Below are 19175 nucleotides of genomic sequence, written 5' to 3' on the forward strand. Positions count from 1 at the left end.
CCCGTGCCCTCTTCGTCGGCGCCTCGGCGGCCATTGTAAAATTCAAAAGCCGCGCCTCCGCCTTCGCCTGTGATAGGCGGAACACTGAATTTCCCAGCAGCCTGTGTTCCGCCTATCACGGACATCGTATCATCCTCGTCCGTAGTACGAGGATGATACGATGTCCGTGATAGGCGGAACACAGGCTGCTGGGAAATTCAGTGTTCCGCCTATCACAGGCGAAGGCGGCGCCGGAGGCGCGGCTTTTGAATTATAGAATGGCCGCTGTCTGTCTGCTCGACACGCTGATCGAGCGGGCAGACAGCGATGACTCGAGTATAAGCCGAGGGGGGCACTTTCAGCCTCAAAAAAGAGGCTGAAAATCTCGGCTTATACTCGAGTATATACGGTATATACTGTACATGGAGCACTGTCCCCTTAGAGGTTGCTTAGAATTGCATGTTCTTCTGTGCAGCCTTGTGAATTTTTTCTAGGTTCAGACATGTTGCGTATACCTTTAAATAACACACTGACACAATGCAAATAGTTTTAGCTCTCTCAGATTTACTTAAAGTGGTGGTAAACTCAGAAACCCCCCCCCCCCCCTGCAAGACAAATGTATAATGAGCTAGTATGCATCGCATCATTACATAATTACAAAATACTTACCTTAGATCAAAGCTGTTGCAGCAGTTCCCTCACACAGATGTGACCGGCGACATGTCTTTGGCAGCAGGAACCACAGGGACATACATGCCACTGCAGGACACCAGTTTTAGACACAAGTATCCTGCTGTGTATAGTCTGCGTCCCTGGATATTGAGTTTCACTGAAAAAAATCTTGTTTTCTGGCCCTTGAATGCCCTCTATGGTCATGTTTAGCTTTTGGTCTCCATGACATTTGCAGACATCCTGACCCATATTTGTTGATCATAGCATACAATATTTCAAGAGACTAGGAAGGCTTGCACCTCAAATAGACAGCATCCCCTGAGGAAGACCAGAATGTGGCCGATACATGTTGGGAACGCCATCTAAAAGTGCTGTATCCATAAAACTGTGTTCCATGTACTTGCCCTAATTGTTTTTAAAAATTTTTTATGTTTAAATAATTTCTTTTATATATTACTCCTTGAGATCACTGTACCTTACTTGCATCTTAAAAATCCCATAAAATCTCCCTATAGCTACTTAATCAAGGGAAGTGGTACTAATAATAATGGTTTGCCCATCTATTTCCATAGTTCATAGGTAGTTCTGTGGTTCAGTGATGTCTGTTCAGGAGACTACTGTTGCCACAATGCCCTATTCTCGGCTCAGGAGTATGATGCATGTAATCCAAGCCCAGCACTGGGGGATTATAGAGACAGTCTGGAAAGGTAAAGGGCAAGTTCTCTTGGACTGAGCAGGCAAAAGAGCCCGCAGTCATACTACACTGATGGGGGGGGGGGGCTTGACAACACCTTGATAGTGTTACCTGACTGGTGGGTGGCACCCCCATAGCAACACCATTGTGCTAAATTTAACAGTGCCAATCCGATCCCTGATTCCAGGGGGGCACTATGATATAAGCTACTCTCTACAGTAGCTTTCAGCAATATGTTAAAGAAGAGAAGAATTGTACTTGAACCATGTTGAGAACTTGTACCATACTTAAACATTTGATTTGATTCTATTCTAACTATTTGTATGAATTAATCAAAGTTTTTTTTTTACTTTTATGTGTTGTTTTTGGTCCCTTGAAAATCCAGTTTTTCTCTTTTTCTACTTATGTATCTTCTAACTTGTCGGTGAGAACTTTCCTTTCATTTTCTGCAGAGCAATTTACAAAACTTCATGCGACACATTTATAAACAGAAAAGAAAATAGAGCTGTTGGACACACTGAGCACAGCACGTACAAATGACCATTGTTTTCTTTAATACACTGGAAATAGAACCAATTGGAAAAAAAAAGGTCCACTTATATGTAACATTATACACAGCTCATCCTGACTCCTGCTTCCGGAAATCCAGCTCAGATATACACTTCTTTCACTATTATATCTTATTTATTCTACACAGAAATCTTTCGCCATTGACTACAAATGCCTCTTTTTACCTCATGCCCACACATGCTCCCTCATCTCACTTTATCTATAACTGCAACAGTTTTCTGTGCTGGCCAAAAGCCAATTCTATAGAAAGGGAAGAGTTCTGCATTATGTAAATTGGAGGTCTTCCCTTGAGACATCTGTGCAGAGAAAATGAATGATTCCCTTTTTTTTTTTCAAACTATTATTTTGCTAAGCAGTTACCACTAATTTGAAAATACATTAGAACATTTTATTAAAAACTTTAGCAAGTTTATTTGAACAGTTATAAGGCTCAAACAATTATGTGAAGTTAAAGGGTCCTGAATTTGGTTTCACAAGGTATTGTGTATTTGATCATGCCCACTGAGTAGCTTTCAATGCCAGTGCTGTAAGATTTATGAAGCCTAATAGCAAGCACACAAACTCTTTGCACAAAAAATGAATGGCACCTGCACGTTTTGGCTGGATTTCATAATGTAGTATATATTCATTCATTTCAGTGGGTGCCCTAAGTGCCCTAACCATTTTTGGAAACATGATGAAATCATTGTTCGGGCTCGTTTACCCCGCAATCCACACATTCAGTTTACAGTTCCATATATACACATTTGCCATTATTGTTTTTTCTTATTTTTATTTACATGCATTTGCAGTGCATTCACATGCAAAAAAATGCAGTATTTTGCACTTTTTTTAACCACTTTAGCCCTTGTACACATGGTCAGACATTCCGATGGACTGTGTTGTCGGATAATCCAACAGTGTGTGGGCTTCATCGGACTGTTTGCGTCGGATTATCCGACAGACCAAGTTTTCCAGCTGGGCTATAAAATTTTCCGACAACATGATCCGATCGGACATTGTCCGATCATGTGTAGAGAATTCCGATCGGACAAAGTGCCACACATGCTCAGATCAAATTCCTAGACCAAAGCTATTGGCTACTAGCCTGAACGTAGTCCCGTCCTAACGAAATAACGCCATCACGTTAAGTACGATCGGATTTTCTGACAACTTTGTCCGACTGTGTGTATGCAAAAGTTTCAGACAAAATCTGACGGATTTGGTTGTCGGAATGTCCGACCGTGTGTACAAGGGCTAAGGACTAGCCGGCGCAGTTGCACTGCGGCAGGTTGGCTCCCCTGTGTGAATCGCCGTCATTGTACATTGGCTCATGTAGTTGTGGGCGGGCTCGAGCCAGCACGCTCTCCCATTCGCTGCATGCTGCCAGAGCATGCCCGCGTGCTGGACAGACTCGAGGTCTGCCCACAACCCATGATCGCCTATCAGAGAGGCAGAATGGGGATCTGCCTTTGTAAACAAGGTGGATCCCCATTCTGACAGATGAACTGACAGAGATTTACTGTTCTCAGTCATCAGGAACAGTGATCTCTGTCACGTCCCTGACAGCCCATCCCCCCCTACATTTAGAACACACCTATGGAAGACAGTTAACCCCTTAATCGCCTCCTAGTGTTAATCCCTTCCCTGCCAGTGTCATGTTTACATTGATCAGTGCATTTTTATAGCACTGATCAATGTAATAATGTCACTAGTCCCCAAAAAGTGTCATTTGGGGTCAGATTTGTTAGCCGCAATGTAAAATTCACAAATCGCCGCTATTACCAGTAAAAGCAATAAAATTAACTAAAAGTCCCTAATTCTATCTCATAGTTTGTAGATGGATAACTTTTGCGCAAACCAATCAATATATGCCTATTGTGACTTTTTTTTAGCAAAAATACATAGAAGAATAGATATCGGCCTAAACTGATGAATAAATTAGTTTTTTTTATATTATTTTGGATATTTATTATAACAAAAAGTAAAAAAAAAATATTTTTTTCAAAATTGTCTCTCTTTGTTCATAGCGCAAAAATGTAAAACTGCAGGGGTGATCACATACCACCAAAAGAAAGCTCTAATTGTGGGAAAAAAAATTTTGTCAGTTAAAACGATGCAGTGCCGTATCGCAAAAAATGGCCTGATCATTAAGGAGGAAAATTCTTCTGGTCCTTAAGTGGTTAAGCACACATGAAAGCAACGCAGTGGTGTAAACTAGACTTACTGCAATACATCATTTTTTCTTGCATATGTGTTCATAATGCATTTGACTGCATCTGGTGTAAACAACCCCTTAGTGGGAACAATTCCAATGCATGGGTGTAGCACCCTCCTGGGTTTAGGTAAGGTTGTTTGGTAAATCTAGTTTGGCTCCACAGTAATCAGTGAAGAAGGGGTTGAATGGTTAGGATGGCTCAAATTTTCACAGGCTGCTGCTCCCCCCTGTATTCTGGAGATTTCCAGAACATAGTGGGAGGGAGGGCAGAGTCAGTTGTATGAATATTTATTGAACTTCCCCCAATCCCTCGGGGAAGATGGGGGAAGAACCCATAATTGGTTTGTGGCTGAGCATCAAGAGGGCATTGTAGCATGCTAGAGTAAGGCCGCATTCCAAGGTCAAGTCAGGAGGAGATCCCTGTTGAGGGACCTGGCTGTCCTGGGCAGAAGCCAGAGGAAGACATTAAAGGTCCAAAATAGACCTAGCTGGAGAACCTGAACAAAAAAGCATCCCAGGGATCCAGGGGTTAGGAGAGAGCTAATTGGAGGAGAACCGGGAAGGAAGCTGTGGGAGAGAGCCCAAGTTGTCCAAAAGGCTGAGTGAGTCTTCATCTTCATTATAGGGAAAGAGCCTGGTGGAAATTGTCAGAAAGCAACCAATGATTCTGTGGCTGAGTGAGTACAAGACCCAAGAGTGTCTGTGTAGTGCTTTAGTCTCAGGAAGTAGACAGTATCACAGGCAGCATAGAGATCCTATGGCACTTTTACTGAGAAAAGTACAGCTTGAAGTGTGCCAGTACCATTAGGAGTTGTACAGCTACAGCTGAAGGAGAACAAGCCTTTTTGTAAAGAAGTGGACAAGTGCAGCCAGAAAATTAGTAGTGCTCAAATTAGTAGTGCTCAACCTGTTCAAGTTCTTCAGTTCTGGGGTATCCCATACTCCCTATCCCTACCCAAGTTCATTGTTCCCTTAAAAAAACACAAATAGAAACCCCCAGACTGCCTCTCGAGCCAGAGAGAGACTGCCAAAAATGCTGCATGCCTGGATGATTGTCCTAAGAGGCTTAAATAGGCCCAAACTACCACTGGCTCTCTAGGGGGTGCGCTACATGGGGATGTGACCATACATGGTCAAGCAACTGGGCAGACTATTTTGTTTTAGACTTTACTGTCCATTTCCACCAGTCAAATTTGAGAAACCTCCGCTATATTTTTGTTATGTGTTCCCTTTCACACAGCACACCTAAAAATAATTAAAAATCATATTTTTTACCTTTCAAGTTGTTTCTTTGAGCAAGATCACCAAACAAGACATACATGTAGGTCTGCAAGCTGTTAGTTACAAAAAATACTTCTTACCCGTTTAATTATGTTTTTGGAGCAAAGTCTCCAAACGAGACAAAGGTCTGAAAGCTATTCTGAACAATTTCAAAGTGCAGTTAGAGCAGCAGAATGAGGGAAAGTCCATTAAAATGCAATGTACCACCCAAGCTTTGAGTTCCTTAAACCTTTATCAGGATAGACATCGGTGAAGGATTTAGGATTTTTAAGGAAGAGAAATGCAAGTAAAATGATAATCAGCAATGTTTAATTTTTTTTAAGTCATGGTACAGTATGAGAATTTTCCAAAATGGAAATGCAAAAGTGGAAATGCATTTTAAATATATCTAAAGCCATTTTAACAGGGGCTAAATATAGGAATAAAGCACTCCAGAGACAGAAAAAAAAGTAAAAGGTTCATTGTACATGGTGCAAAGGAGATCCAAGGTTAAAATTAACTGCTGGCCAGCAATGAAATTTAACAAAATGTAGTTATCTTTGCAGGTATTTTCAATAAAAGTTCTGGCTTTTCTTTAAGGTAAATTCATAAGAATACTTTATTAGTTTAAGGCTGGTTTCAGGAAGGTGGTTTATAGCAATGCTGTGAATATGATAAGTCAGAGGAGAGCCCACCTCTCCCTTCCTTAGTGTAAGACCAAGACCCTTGAAACTATAGCCCATAGGTCACATGCGGATCGCTACAAGAATTTATCTGGCTTACAACTGATGTGCACAGGATCAGTGGACTCTGACGGAGAGTCTAAAGTAAACGAACTCTGATGAGAACAGTGCAGATTGAATTAATTTTTGTTCAACCATTATTTATGGCCCATGTTTACTGAAGTTTTTTTTCTGTTGTTCTAAATCATATAATGCTCATTACAAAAAAAAGCTCCAAAGTAAACTTGTTCATTCATTTAAACTGTATTCATTCATATGTAAAACTGAGGCAGGGATCACTTTTTTGCTCTTTTAAGAGTAAGAGCTGCTTTAACAAATTTCCAGGAAGAATCATACAGTATTTATATATACCTGGGGGTGAAGATGGGGGGTCTAGCTTCTAGAGACCAGCCTGGGCAATGGAAAGAGTAGCCAGGGAGAGAGCCAAGTAAAGCAAACCCCTATTCTTTTCTACCCCAGGGATGGGCACCCCTGTAACTGGAGGCACTAAGTTACACCACCAACTGAAGTAGAACTGTTTATTGACTGATTATATGAAATAGTGTTACCTCTACTTTCCCATTAAAGCAGCTGTGTGGGTATCTAACTATGACCACACAGTTCAATAAGCACAAGAGTAAGGACCTAGTAATGTGACAAACCTGGTCAAAACACCCCCTTCCTTCTTTGCAACACAAATAAACGTGAAGAAGATTGTGTTGAGGGGTATGGCTGGTACACAGCACTACAATGTGAACAGTAGGCAGAGATAAAGGTATCTTAGGATATTTCCTGGAAAATTAAGTCATATGTGTGAGGTATGAAACTTTAACTGATCTTTACATGAAAAACTAAGATTTTATACAAATAATAAGAAAAGGATACCAGCAGATATTTTATACATTTTGAAACGTTCAACAAAATACTAAAACAACATTGACATAAAAGCAATACAATTTTCTTTAGGAGGAGATTTCTAAGAAAAGCAATTACTATAAATGGGGGTGCTTTCATGTAATAAATTTGATAGTTGCCCACTTTACAATCAAGCAAACAACTGATTGACCCCTGTTTTTTTAAGTCAGAATGCAGTACCAGATTTCACCAGAAGGTTGTGCTGCAGATGTAATCTGGAACTGCTGGTGATTCAGGACCTGTTGGGGTGTTGCCAGCATGGAATGCCATTTTTACTTGGCATCCTTCTTTTTATCTGCATAGAATGGGGCCATGCATACAGCACACGGAGATGACTCCAATAACAAGTAAATATCTGCTGACCTATTAAAGTACCAAATAGTAGATGTGGTGGTATGGGATGTTTTTATAATCCTTCTCCAAATAGATAATAAACCCTTATACATTCAGTTATGTCTCCCTATGGTACAACAATCATAAAAGTTTTTGTTGATGCCTTCAGTTATTTTACGAGTTCTCATTGTGATGTTTGGGATTTTAAGGTTCATTGCCTTAGATGTTTTATTTTTGTTATACAATGTGTGTAATGAAGAAATACGACTTTATGAGAACATGTGTCTATTCCTTTGAGTTTTTGTTTCTTTTATGTTTTACGTCCAGATGTTTCTGTATACACGCTGTATAGTATCTTCCTTAGCAAATGTAAAATCAACTGCAATAAAATAATGCTTTAACTACATAGTGTCTCTCTATATTCCCTACTATCAATGGTGCAAAATTTTTAATTTGTTTTGGGTGAGGGCTTCTTGTAGTAGGAACCCCAACCTTCATGTTTGGCTATTGCTGCACCTGTACCTAACGTAGTCAAGAGAGCTGACACTTTATTTGATGAAAAAAGCAAGCGGGAGGGATCAGCAAGGGAACTGTAGATGTTTGTACCTGTGTACAGGCAAAGTTGTTTTCCTTAGCATATAGAAATGGGTTGAGTTATGTAACTATTTGGTAGATGTTTCAAAGGAACCCCTTTCCAACCAGCCCTAGCACCCCGTTAATTGGGTCTTTATGCCTGGGGGCTGGAAGGACTGCCCAATCACATTACCAGTGTGACTGGCTGTCACAGTGGTCCATGATCATGAGTCAGCTCTCCTACTATTACTAGAGACAAGCAGCTGTCTATGACTCTCAGCACAGAAACCTTGGCCATACATGGACTCCTATGTAAGACTCCTATGTAATACTTGCATTCTTTAAAGCCTACCCGCTTTGCCACTACACATATATATTATGTGGGAGGCAAGAGGTTAAGAAAATATAATGTTTTATGTGCTACAAGTAACCTGCCTCATTTTCCCAACATTTTGTTAATTAGACATAGATAGAGAAATATAAAACATAACCTTTGTTTTATCCTAATAATAAGCAACTATGGTCAAACAGCAAACCCACCCTTCCCTTGCAGTGAAGTCAAGAGAAACTGCGAGAGGCTTCATACAGTGTTCTGGAACACCTATTGTGTATCCATTGCTGTTGCATTGAATTTTATATACCTTTTAACAAGTAAAGCTACAATGGATTGCCATGTCTACAATGCAACTGCCATGTCTTAATGGAGCTCTCTGTGAAGGGTGCTTTTTCAGCAGGCGACCATACTGGATGGGCGGACCAAGGTCTAAAAGAGGTATATGAATACATGTTTCAATAACGGGCAGTCAAAAAGTAAAGAATTGTTTCCTGATACCATGTGTATATTAAAGGTCAGAAGCATGTTTAGGGCATCGTAAAAAATGCCCTGTGCTTCTTACTTGTCCCAGAAGTGAACAATGTCTAGGTCTGAATAACAGTGGGAAAGGGTCCTGGACCTGCCTAACATATATTTGAAATGGCTCTTATGCAGCTGTAGACTGCAAAACTGGTTTGTTCATCCTTGATTATGGGAATTAGACTACCCATAGGAGCTTAAATGCTGAAGAATTTCTTCCCATCAAATAAACTAAACAAGTCATTTGGATTGCTGTTGAAATATTTTCCAGAATAATCAGCAAGTCCAGTTGTGTTTTATTTACGACCATTAGATCGCTAATAATCTGGTTGACTGAAAAACTTCATGGGCCAGTTAAAGAAAATAGCACAAAATGAAAGTTTAGTGTTTATGTGTTTTCTTCTTTGGTTTACGTACTCTCACTTGCATTTACATGAGTTAACGTAAGTTTACTTGTTTCAGCTTATATGTCTTTATATCAGGTTACATCAGTATATATCTGTTTACATCAACACTAATTCCCCATTGTACAAATAATAAATAACTAGAACGACAGCATTAATGTTTTTTCTTTTACACAAAATAACAATGGGAATGCACCATCAAAATATAGCTAAACTAAAGGAGTGTATGGATCAAAAGCATTAAAAATGACTTTTGAAATTACCAAAACATGTAACATTTTATATGAGATAGTGATTGGGTTTTCAAAGACACAAATATGCTAGGGATAATTGACCAAGAGAGACTTATAAAGAAATAATTGCACAACTTACTTATACTGTACTATAAAATGTAGTTACAAGACAAGCATATGTTACTTACAAAAAATTAATCCATAGTACTAAATCAAGAATGACCAAATTAAAAAAGCAACAACATATTTCATGCAAAATTTATATTGTATACACAGTGAAATGCAAAGCAATTAACCAATAAAGTACGTCAACATTTTCCATGTATTACTTTTATTAAGTTATAACAAAGTAAGGGTATATTTTTTATGTTCATTGTTTATGACATATACTTCTGGTATAAACATAGACATTTTACAATGCAGCAGTATGGTTGAATTTAGAAAAAAAATATGATACTGCTTTTAAATTTGTTTTAATCTCTTCTTGATTATTTTACATTAATTTTTGGTTTAATAAAATTATTTAACTTTTTTTTTTTACATAAAATGTTATTCTATTGAATGTATTTTTTTTAGCATAGTAAGAAAAAAAAAAAACAGAAAAAAAAAAAATATATATATATATATATATATAGTATAATCATTTTAAGACATGTTTCTGTATATTTATGAATGCTCTATCTCTTATGACATTCAAGTAGTTTATTTTATGTATATGCGTTTTATAGTATATACTGTGGCAACATAACAATACGCTTTCGCTCACAGCACTCCATGGAAACTGCCTTACTAAAACTCACTAACGATCTACTAACTGCTAAAACCAACAGCCAGTACTCCATACTCCTACCACTTGACCTCTCTGCTGCCTTTGATACTGTTGACCACCCGCTCCTCCTCAATAAACTACATTCCCTTGGCCTCTGAGATTCTGCTCTTTCCTGGTTCTCTGCCTATCTATCACAGCACTCCTTCAGTGTCACGTACAACCTCCTCTCCATTGCCTCTTTCTGTGGGGGTCCCCCAAGGCTCTGTTCTTGGACCCCTTCTCTTCTCTATTTACACCTCCTCCCTTAGTCACTTGATAACCGCCCACGGTTTCCAATATCACTTATACGCCGTTGACACCCAAATCTATCTGTCTACTCCTCATCTCACTCCTTCAGTCTCCTCTCGCATTACTTCTTCTGCTAACTGACATATCAGCATGGATGTCACACCACTTCCTTAAACTAAACCTCTCTAAAACTGAGCTATTAACATTCCCCCCTGCACATGCCCCCCTCCCTGACTTTTGCATCAAAATGAACAATGTAACTATCAGGCCCTCCCCTCACGGCAGGGTACTAGGTGTAATCCTAGACTCTGACTTGTCATTTCAGCCCCAAGTCCAATCGTTGTCAAAAGTTTGTAGATTTCACCTCCGTAACATCTCTAAAATTCGCCCCTTTTTAACAAATGAAACCACCAAGCTCCTCATTCACTCCCTTGTTATCTCTCACCTTGACTATTGCAACTCCCTTCTCATTGGCCTGCCTCTCCATAGGCTATCTCCTCTTCAGTCTATCATGAATGCTGCTGCCAGACTTATCCACCTTACCAACCGCTCAGTGTCTGCCAACCCTCTCTTCCAATCCCTACACTGGCTTCCAATCACCCAGCGAATTAAATTCAAAATACTAACCACAACATACAAAGCCATTCACAACTCTGCCCCGAGCTACATCACCAATCTTGTCTCCAAATATCACCCAAATAGTCCCCTCCGCTCTTCTCAAGACCTCCTACTCTCAAGCTCTCTCGTCTCCTCCTCCCATGCTCGTCTCCAGGATTTCTCCAGAGCCTCTCCCATTCTTTGGAATTCGCTATCTCCACTAGTCTGGCAATGCCCTACTCTTGCTACCTTCAGGCGATCCCTGAAAACTCATCTATTCAGGAAAACCTATCACGTCTCCAACGAATCTCCTACCACTTCTATCAGCTCATTCCCGACAGCTATACCCTTTTGTACCACCTGCCCCACCAAATTAGATTGTAAGCTCTTCTGAGCATGGCCCTCTTAATCCTCTTGTATTTTAACTGTATTGTCTCTTTTTTATATTGTAAAGCGCTGCGTAAATTGCTTTCATATCATAGTAAGACAAGGCAATATTTAAAGTGGCTGTAAACCCTCCCCCACAACTTTGTCCCATGTATATCAGCATAAAAAAACCCTAATGAGCACTGCTTGTAGATATCTCCTTACTTGCTTAGTATTGTTGTAATCCTTTTTGTTCTTTGGAAAAACGTCACTGAGCATGCCCAGATGTCCCCTGATTTAGGGCACACTCTCTATGTCTTATCTATCTGTTATCGGGACTTCCTACAGCACAACATTGAACTCCCAGGAGGCTGCTAATCACTCAGAGCTTCCTCCTACACACCATGTGACCGTGTGACATGACATACAGTGTAAACCAGGGAATGGGACAGCAGTACTGCAGTCTTATCAGCTGAAGCTGATAGGACTCATACAGGCAAACACTAGGTAATCAGCACAAGTAAATACTATGAAATAAAACAAGTCAGCTATGAACAAGGAAGCAGGGTTGCCATAGAAACGTTGGATTGAGAAAGAGGCTTGGTTAACAGTACAGGAAGTGCTCAATGTAAGGGCGGAAATACAATCCACTGTGGACTCAGAAATCAATACTTAAGATGACGCTGCCTAACCCCTGGAAACAAGTTTTTTTAAAGTTTCTTTAAACAGTAAGTAATATGCAATTTGGGCTGGATTACAGTGGCTATAGTTTGATAATTACTTATTATAATGGACTAAATCAGGGATGTCCAAACTTTTTTCAAAGAGGGCCAGATTTGATGAACTGAACATGCGTGAGGGCCGACCATTTTGCCTGACATTCTTTGAACCATTAAAATTCGGTCTAAGCGTGTCCATCCGAGCACTAATACACGGCCCAACAAGAATTCTCTTGCCTTTGTGGCTGTGTGTGGTGAATAGATGAACTCAAGTGTATTATTTGGATACACCATATTTATTGGCGTATAACACGCACCTTCACTTTAAGGAGGGAAGCTTCAGGAAAAAAAAAACGTAAAATTTTAAATAAAGAACTGTAAAGCAAAACAAGGGTCAGTGTCTATCTGCAGACCCACAATTGCTAGGAATGCAGCGCCCACCATTGCCAGGGAATTCACCCACCATTGCCAGGGATTTCACCCACCATTGCAAGGGAATTTACCCACCATTGCCAGGGAATTCACCCACCATTGCCGGGAATTCACTCACCATTGCCGGGAATTCACTCACCATTGCCGGGAATGCAGCCACCATTACCAGAGATTCACTCACCATTGCCGGGAATGCAGCCACCATTGCCAGGAATTTCACCCACCATTGCCAGGAATGCACCCACCATTGCCAGGAATTCACCCACAATTGCCAGGGATTCACCCGCCAATGCCAGGAATTCACTCACCATTGCCGGGAATGCAGCCACCATTGCCGGGAATGCAGCCACCATTGCCGGGAATGCAGCCACCATTGCCAGGGATTCACCCACCATTGCCGGGAATGCAGCCACCATTGCTGGGAATGCAGCCACCATTGCCAGGAATGCAGCCACCATTGCCAGGAATGCAGCCACCATTGCCGGGAATGCAGCCACCATTGCCAGGGATTCACCCGCCATTGCCAGGAATGCAGCCACCATTGCCAGGAATGCACTCACCATTGCCGGGAATGCTGCCACCATTGCCAGGAATGCAGCCACCATTGCCAGGAATGCAGCCACCATTGCCAGGAATGCAGCCACCATTGCCAGGTATTTCACCCACCATTGCCGGGAATGCAGCCACCATTGCTGGGAATGCTGCCACCATTGCCGGGAATGCAGCCACCATTGCCGGGAATGAAGCCACCATTGCCGGGAATGAAGCCACCATTGCCGGGAATGCAGCCACCATTGCCGGGAATGCAGCCACCATTGCCGGGAATGCTGCCACCATTGCCGGGAATGCAGCCACCATTGCCAGGAATGCAGCCACCATTGCCAGGTATTTCACCCACCATTGCCGGGAATGCAGCCACCATTGCCGGGAATGCAGCCACCATTGCTGGGGATTCACCCGCCATTGCTAGGAATTCACTCACCATTGCTGGGAATGCAGCCACCATTGCCAGGAATGCAGGCACCATTGCCAGGAATGCAGGCACCATTGCCAGGAATGCAGGCACCATTGCCAGGAATGCACCCACCAATGCCAGAAATTCACTCACCATTGCTGGGAATGCTGCCACCATTGCCAGGAATGCAGCCACCATTGCCAGGAATTTCACCCACCATTGCCAGGAATTTCACTCACCATTGCCAGGAATTTCACCCACCATTGCCAGGAATTTCACCCACCATTGCCAGGAATGCAGCCACCATTGCTAGGAATTTACTCACCATTGCAAGGAATGCAGCTACCATTACCATCAGTGCAGCCATGGAGGGCAGGACGAGCGCCAAAGACATCTTACAGGAGAATCTCCTGTTTACACAACGGCCTCTTTAAGAGAAAGTCCCGCCTTCTTTGATGGACAGTACAGTCATCCAATGGCAGAGACGGGACTTCCTATTACAGCTGCCGTGTAAACAGGAAATTCTCCTCCTGTGTGCACAGCCCTCGTCCCGTCTCCTCCCTCCGAGGCAGCCGGACTATATATCTTTTGTGGCCCCGGCGCTGGGAGATCGCCGGGGGCCACAAAAGATATATGTGTTTAAACAACCAGGCGGGCCGTTCAAAACCAGCCCGCGGGCCGCGATTGGCCCGCGGGCCGGACTTTGGACATGCCTGGACTAAATGAAAAGAAGCATCAGAGTGGGAGAGTTTACTTCCTCTTTAAAGGGGATATGTGATGGTTGAGAATATATTTTCTTTATTTCGAACTAAAAAATACTTTAAAAAATATGTTTTCGAATTAAATATTGCACATGCCTACTTTTAAGTATCATATCCAGCAGGTGGAGCTTTAGCCATCTTGTCCAATATTCCTTTTTGCTCCTTACCTAATGCTGTAAAATGTCTATTGTTTACAGACCCCAATAGCTCAAGAAATTAATTTACAGATATAAGTAAATAGGTCTGAGGAATAGCTCATTTTGTACAGCCCAATCCCAGGTTATAAGGCATACTGCGTGCAGGTATCCAACAGCAGCAGGGATGACCAGTTCAGTGGCTGCTGTACTTAGGAAACTGAAATCAGACTGAGTATGATTAAAATAAAATTTGTTAACATATACAACACCAACAGACCACAAGCAAAGCAAAAGCGAAAAAATAAATGAGATAGTGAAGCAAAACCAAACCAACAAAATAACTATAATACATTATATACAAATGGAGGCAAGCTGACATAAACAGGGCATTAGCAGGACTGGGAACAAGAGGGGCAGAGATGGGATAACAGGATACAAGAAACTAAATGCAAGATACAGGATTAGGCAGGGCTCAGGGTATTCAGAAAGCAGAGAAATGGCTAACAGGCAAAACACTGAAGCACTGATGAAAAGTCAAGGGAGGGGTTATATAACTTTCCAACAGCCAGCATCAGGTTGTTACATCAGCATCAGGTTAGGTTATTACTGGGACCTGCTAGTGGCCATTATAACTACGCCCTTCAGCTCTGGGAACCACAGTGCCACCAGGAGGTGATCCAAGGTCCTGACACAGGTTTCATTTATAGACATCTAGTCAGAAAACAAAAAATACATACAGAATACAGAAAATACATAAAGCCCAAAGCATTATAGTTTCCCTGAAATAAAAAGGCACAACGCATTAAAATGATTTCCAGATTCTGGCATCCAATAGTGAGGCCTGCTTACCTAAATTCCATGGCTAATAAAATAAAAATACATTTTCTCAAAGCTGATGCTGCCATACACACAGATCTGGCTCACAGTATGTTATAAAATACAATAAAAAAACACTATTTGCTTCACTGGGAAAATATGAATATCTGGAACTCAGTTTTTTTTTTTTTGCTGTTCCCTCAGAGCAATCATTATTAGGAAGAACCCCTCTGCAGTAAACATTGGATTTAGAGCCTCTTAACCTTATAAGATTGAAATATGCTTTAATAGAAACTGTCTTCCTCCCACCTTAATATTTCACAAGCTTTCAGACCAGTGAGGCAGTTTTTTATAAAATGGAGACACTTGAAAGAAGTATATCTACAGTGTGTCTGTTATAAAGAATTTTGATTAATGGTCAAGGAGTAAAAAATGTGTCTGTGGGTGCTCCCCATATAATCACCCAATCTGGAAAACTGCCATAATTTACTCAGCATTATTAATAAGAAGAACAGCATGTGTGGTGTGGGGGTAAGCGAATGGGGGATGCTGCTACTCTGAAGGTCTTCACAGAGCCTTAAGAGGAGAGAGTCGGGCAGTTCTTCTATAGGCCCCTAAGAATTTTGTATATGCCACTGATCTACCAGTATATGCTTCTGTGCTGCCTATATATGCAACTTAGGCACTTATATACTGCACTAATATGCCTGTATAGGTGTCTGCCCTGCCTGAATGTACTGATTTGGCTGCCTATGGCTGCATATGCCAGAAGTATTAGTATTCACCTCAACTGCTTGTATACCCATATGAGATTTTTATCATTTTTTTAAGACAGATAAATCTTTTTTTTGGAGGTTTTTAAATGACCACTGGGTTTTTTATTTTTTGCTAAACAAATGAAAAAGACTGAGAATTAAAAACAAACAAAAAAAAAGTTTTCTTTGTTTCTGTTATACAATTTTGCAAATATGCCCTCCGTGGTACCCCTACCCAACGAACCCCCTAAAGAAGATGTCGTATCTGTAGGAAACGTGGATACAGGCGTGACACCCGCTTTTATTGTGCCTCCTGTCCTGACCAACCTGGTCTCTGCATCGGTGAATGTTTCCAACGCTATCACACACTAGTGGAGTATTAACGTAGGGTACAGCACTACACAGTCCTAAGACACACTTTCACAGGGAGAGGGGATACCGGCGATTGCCTCACGGTGAGGAACAATGGGGAGATGCTAATGTAAACAAGCATCTCCCGATTCTGCCTAGTGACAGTGTCACTGATCTCTGCTCCCTGTGATCGGAGCAGAGATCAGTGATGTGTCACACACAGCCACGCCCCCCCCCCACAGCTAGAAACACTCCCCAGTGAACACTTAACCCCTACACTGCCACCTTGTGGTTAACCCCTTCAATGTAATTTACACAGGAATCAGTGCATTTGTATAGCACTGATTGCTATATAAATGAGAATGGTCCCAAAAATGTGTCAAAAATGTCCGAAGTGTCCGCCATAATGTCACAGTGAAGATAAAAATCGCTGATCGTCACCATTTAAAAAAAAAATTATTAATAAAAATGCCATAAAACTATCCCCTATTTTGTAAACACTATAACTTTTGCACAAACCAATCAATAATCTCTTATTGCGATTTGTTTTTACCAAAAATATGTAGAAGAATATGTATCAGCCTAAACTGAGGAAAAAAATGTTTTTTTATATATTTTTGAGGGATATTTATTATAGCAAAATGTAAAAAATAATGTGTTTTTTTTTTAATTGTCGCTCTTTTTTTGTTTATAGCACAACAAATAAAAACCGCAGGGGTGATCAAATACCACCAAAATAAAGCTCTATTTGTGGGAGACGTCAATTTTGTTTGGGAGCCACATCACACAACTGCTCAATTGTCAGTTAAAATGACGCGGTGCCGAATCGCAAAAAGTGCTCTGGTCAGGAAGGGGGTACATTCTTCCGGGGCTGAAGTGGTTAATTTGTTCAGATCTTCTTGCAAGGTTTCCCCACCTTGCAGGAGGATTCTGGATTGGTCCCAGCACAGAACCCTGGGGAACCCCACTTTCCACCCCTGAAAATTCCAAGTACTCTCCATTTATCACCACCCTCTGAACTTGCCCTTGTAGCCAGTTTTCAATCAATGTACTCTATGGTCCATGCCAACAGACCTTACTTTGTACAGTAAAGGTTTATGGGGAACTGTGTCAAATGCTTTTGCAAAATCCAGATACACTATGTCTACTGGCCCTCCTTTATCTAGATGGCAGCTCACCTCCTCATAGAAGGTTAATAGATTGGTTTGGCAAGAACGATTCTTCATGAACCTATGCTGATTACTGCTAATGATACTGTTTTCATTACTAAAATCTTGTATATAGTCCCTTATCATCCCCTTCAAGAACTTGCATACTATTGATGTTAGGCTAACTGTAATTCCCAGGGATGTATTTTGGCCCTTTTTTAAATATTGGAGCTACATTCACCATCTTCCCATCCTTTGTAACCAGATTTCCTTCCTTATTATTTATGGGGCCAATATGGTCTGTCCTCCTTTTTTGACTATTTATATACTTAAAGAATCTCTTGGGGTTTTTTTTTGCTCTCTTCCACTATGTGTCTTTCGTGTTCTATCTTAAGCCCCATACACACTATCAGATTTTCTGCTGAGTTTTTCCTTCAGATTTACCAAAACCATGTAGTAGAAGGGCCTGCCTGATTGCATACACATCCTAAGGTTTGACCTCATATTATATGGTTTTGGTAAATCTGAAGAAAAAACTCAGCATAAAATCTGATAGTGTGTATGGGGCTTTAGCTGCCCTAATTGCACCCTTACATTTCTTGTTGCATTCTTTGCTCATGATGATCCCTCAGCCTTGTATTTTTTGAGGCCTTCTCCTTTGCTTTTATATGCATTTTACATGGGAGTTAAGCCATCTAGGACTTATGTTCGCTCTTTTAAATTTATTTCCCAATGGGATGCATTGGCTAATGCCCTTTTTAATATGCTCTTAAAGCAAACCCATTTTTCCTCCGTGTTCTTTGTTCCTAAGATTTTATCCCAATTTATATCTTCTAGCAAGGTTTGTAGATTGGGGAGGTTTGCTCTTTGTATTCCCCTTATGTTTCCCATTTGTGTGATTTCTAATGAAGCTAATTGACCTGTGATCGCTGTTCCCTAAATTGGCCCTAATTTCCAAATCTGTGACCAGGTCTGTATTGTTGGCAATCGGTAGGTCTAGTAACGCTTTGTTTCTACTTGGTGCGTCTATCATCGTCTATCATCTGACCCATGTAATTGTCCTGCAAGACATCTCAGAACTGGCGAGCCTTATGCCCCGTACACACGAGCGGACTTTTCAACATCCAAAGTCCGTCAGACCGAGTCCGTCAGACTATCCGATCGTGTGTGGGCTGCAACGGACTTTAGCTTCGCAAAAGTCTGACGGACTTTAGAAATGAAGCATGCTTCAAATTTTCCCGACGGAACTCCGCCGGACCCGGTCCCCTTCGAAAAATCCGCTCGTGTGTATGCTACTCCGACGGACTAAAACCGACGCTAGGGCAGCTATTGGCTACTGGCTATGAACTTCCTTATTCGAGTCGGATCGTACGTCATCACGTTCGAATCCGTCGGAGTTTAGTGTGATCGTGTGTGGCCAAGTCCGTTCGGCCGAAAAGTCTGTCAGAACTCCGGCGGAATTCCGGCGGAACTCCTTTGGAAGTCTGTCGGACATAAGTCCTCTCGTGTGTACGGGGCATTAGCCTTGTACACACGGTCGGACATTCCAACGGAAAATGTCCAATCGGACCGCGTTGTCGGATAATCTGACCTTGTGTGGGCTCCATCGGACTGTTTCCGTCGGAATATCCGACCGACAACTTTTAGAGCTGGGCTATAAAATTTTCCGACAACAT

The sequence above is a fragment of the Lithobates pipiens genome, unplaced genomic scaffold, assembly GCF_037356315.1.
Source record: "Lithobates pipiens isolate NorthernLeopardFrog02 unplaced genomic scaffold, aLitPip1_a1.2 Scaffold_19, whole genome shotgun sequence".
Classification (NCBI taxonomy): domain Eukaryota; kingdom Metazoa; phylum Chordata; class Amphibia; order Anura; family Ranidae; genus Lithobates; species Lithobates pipiens.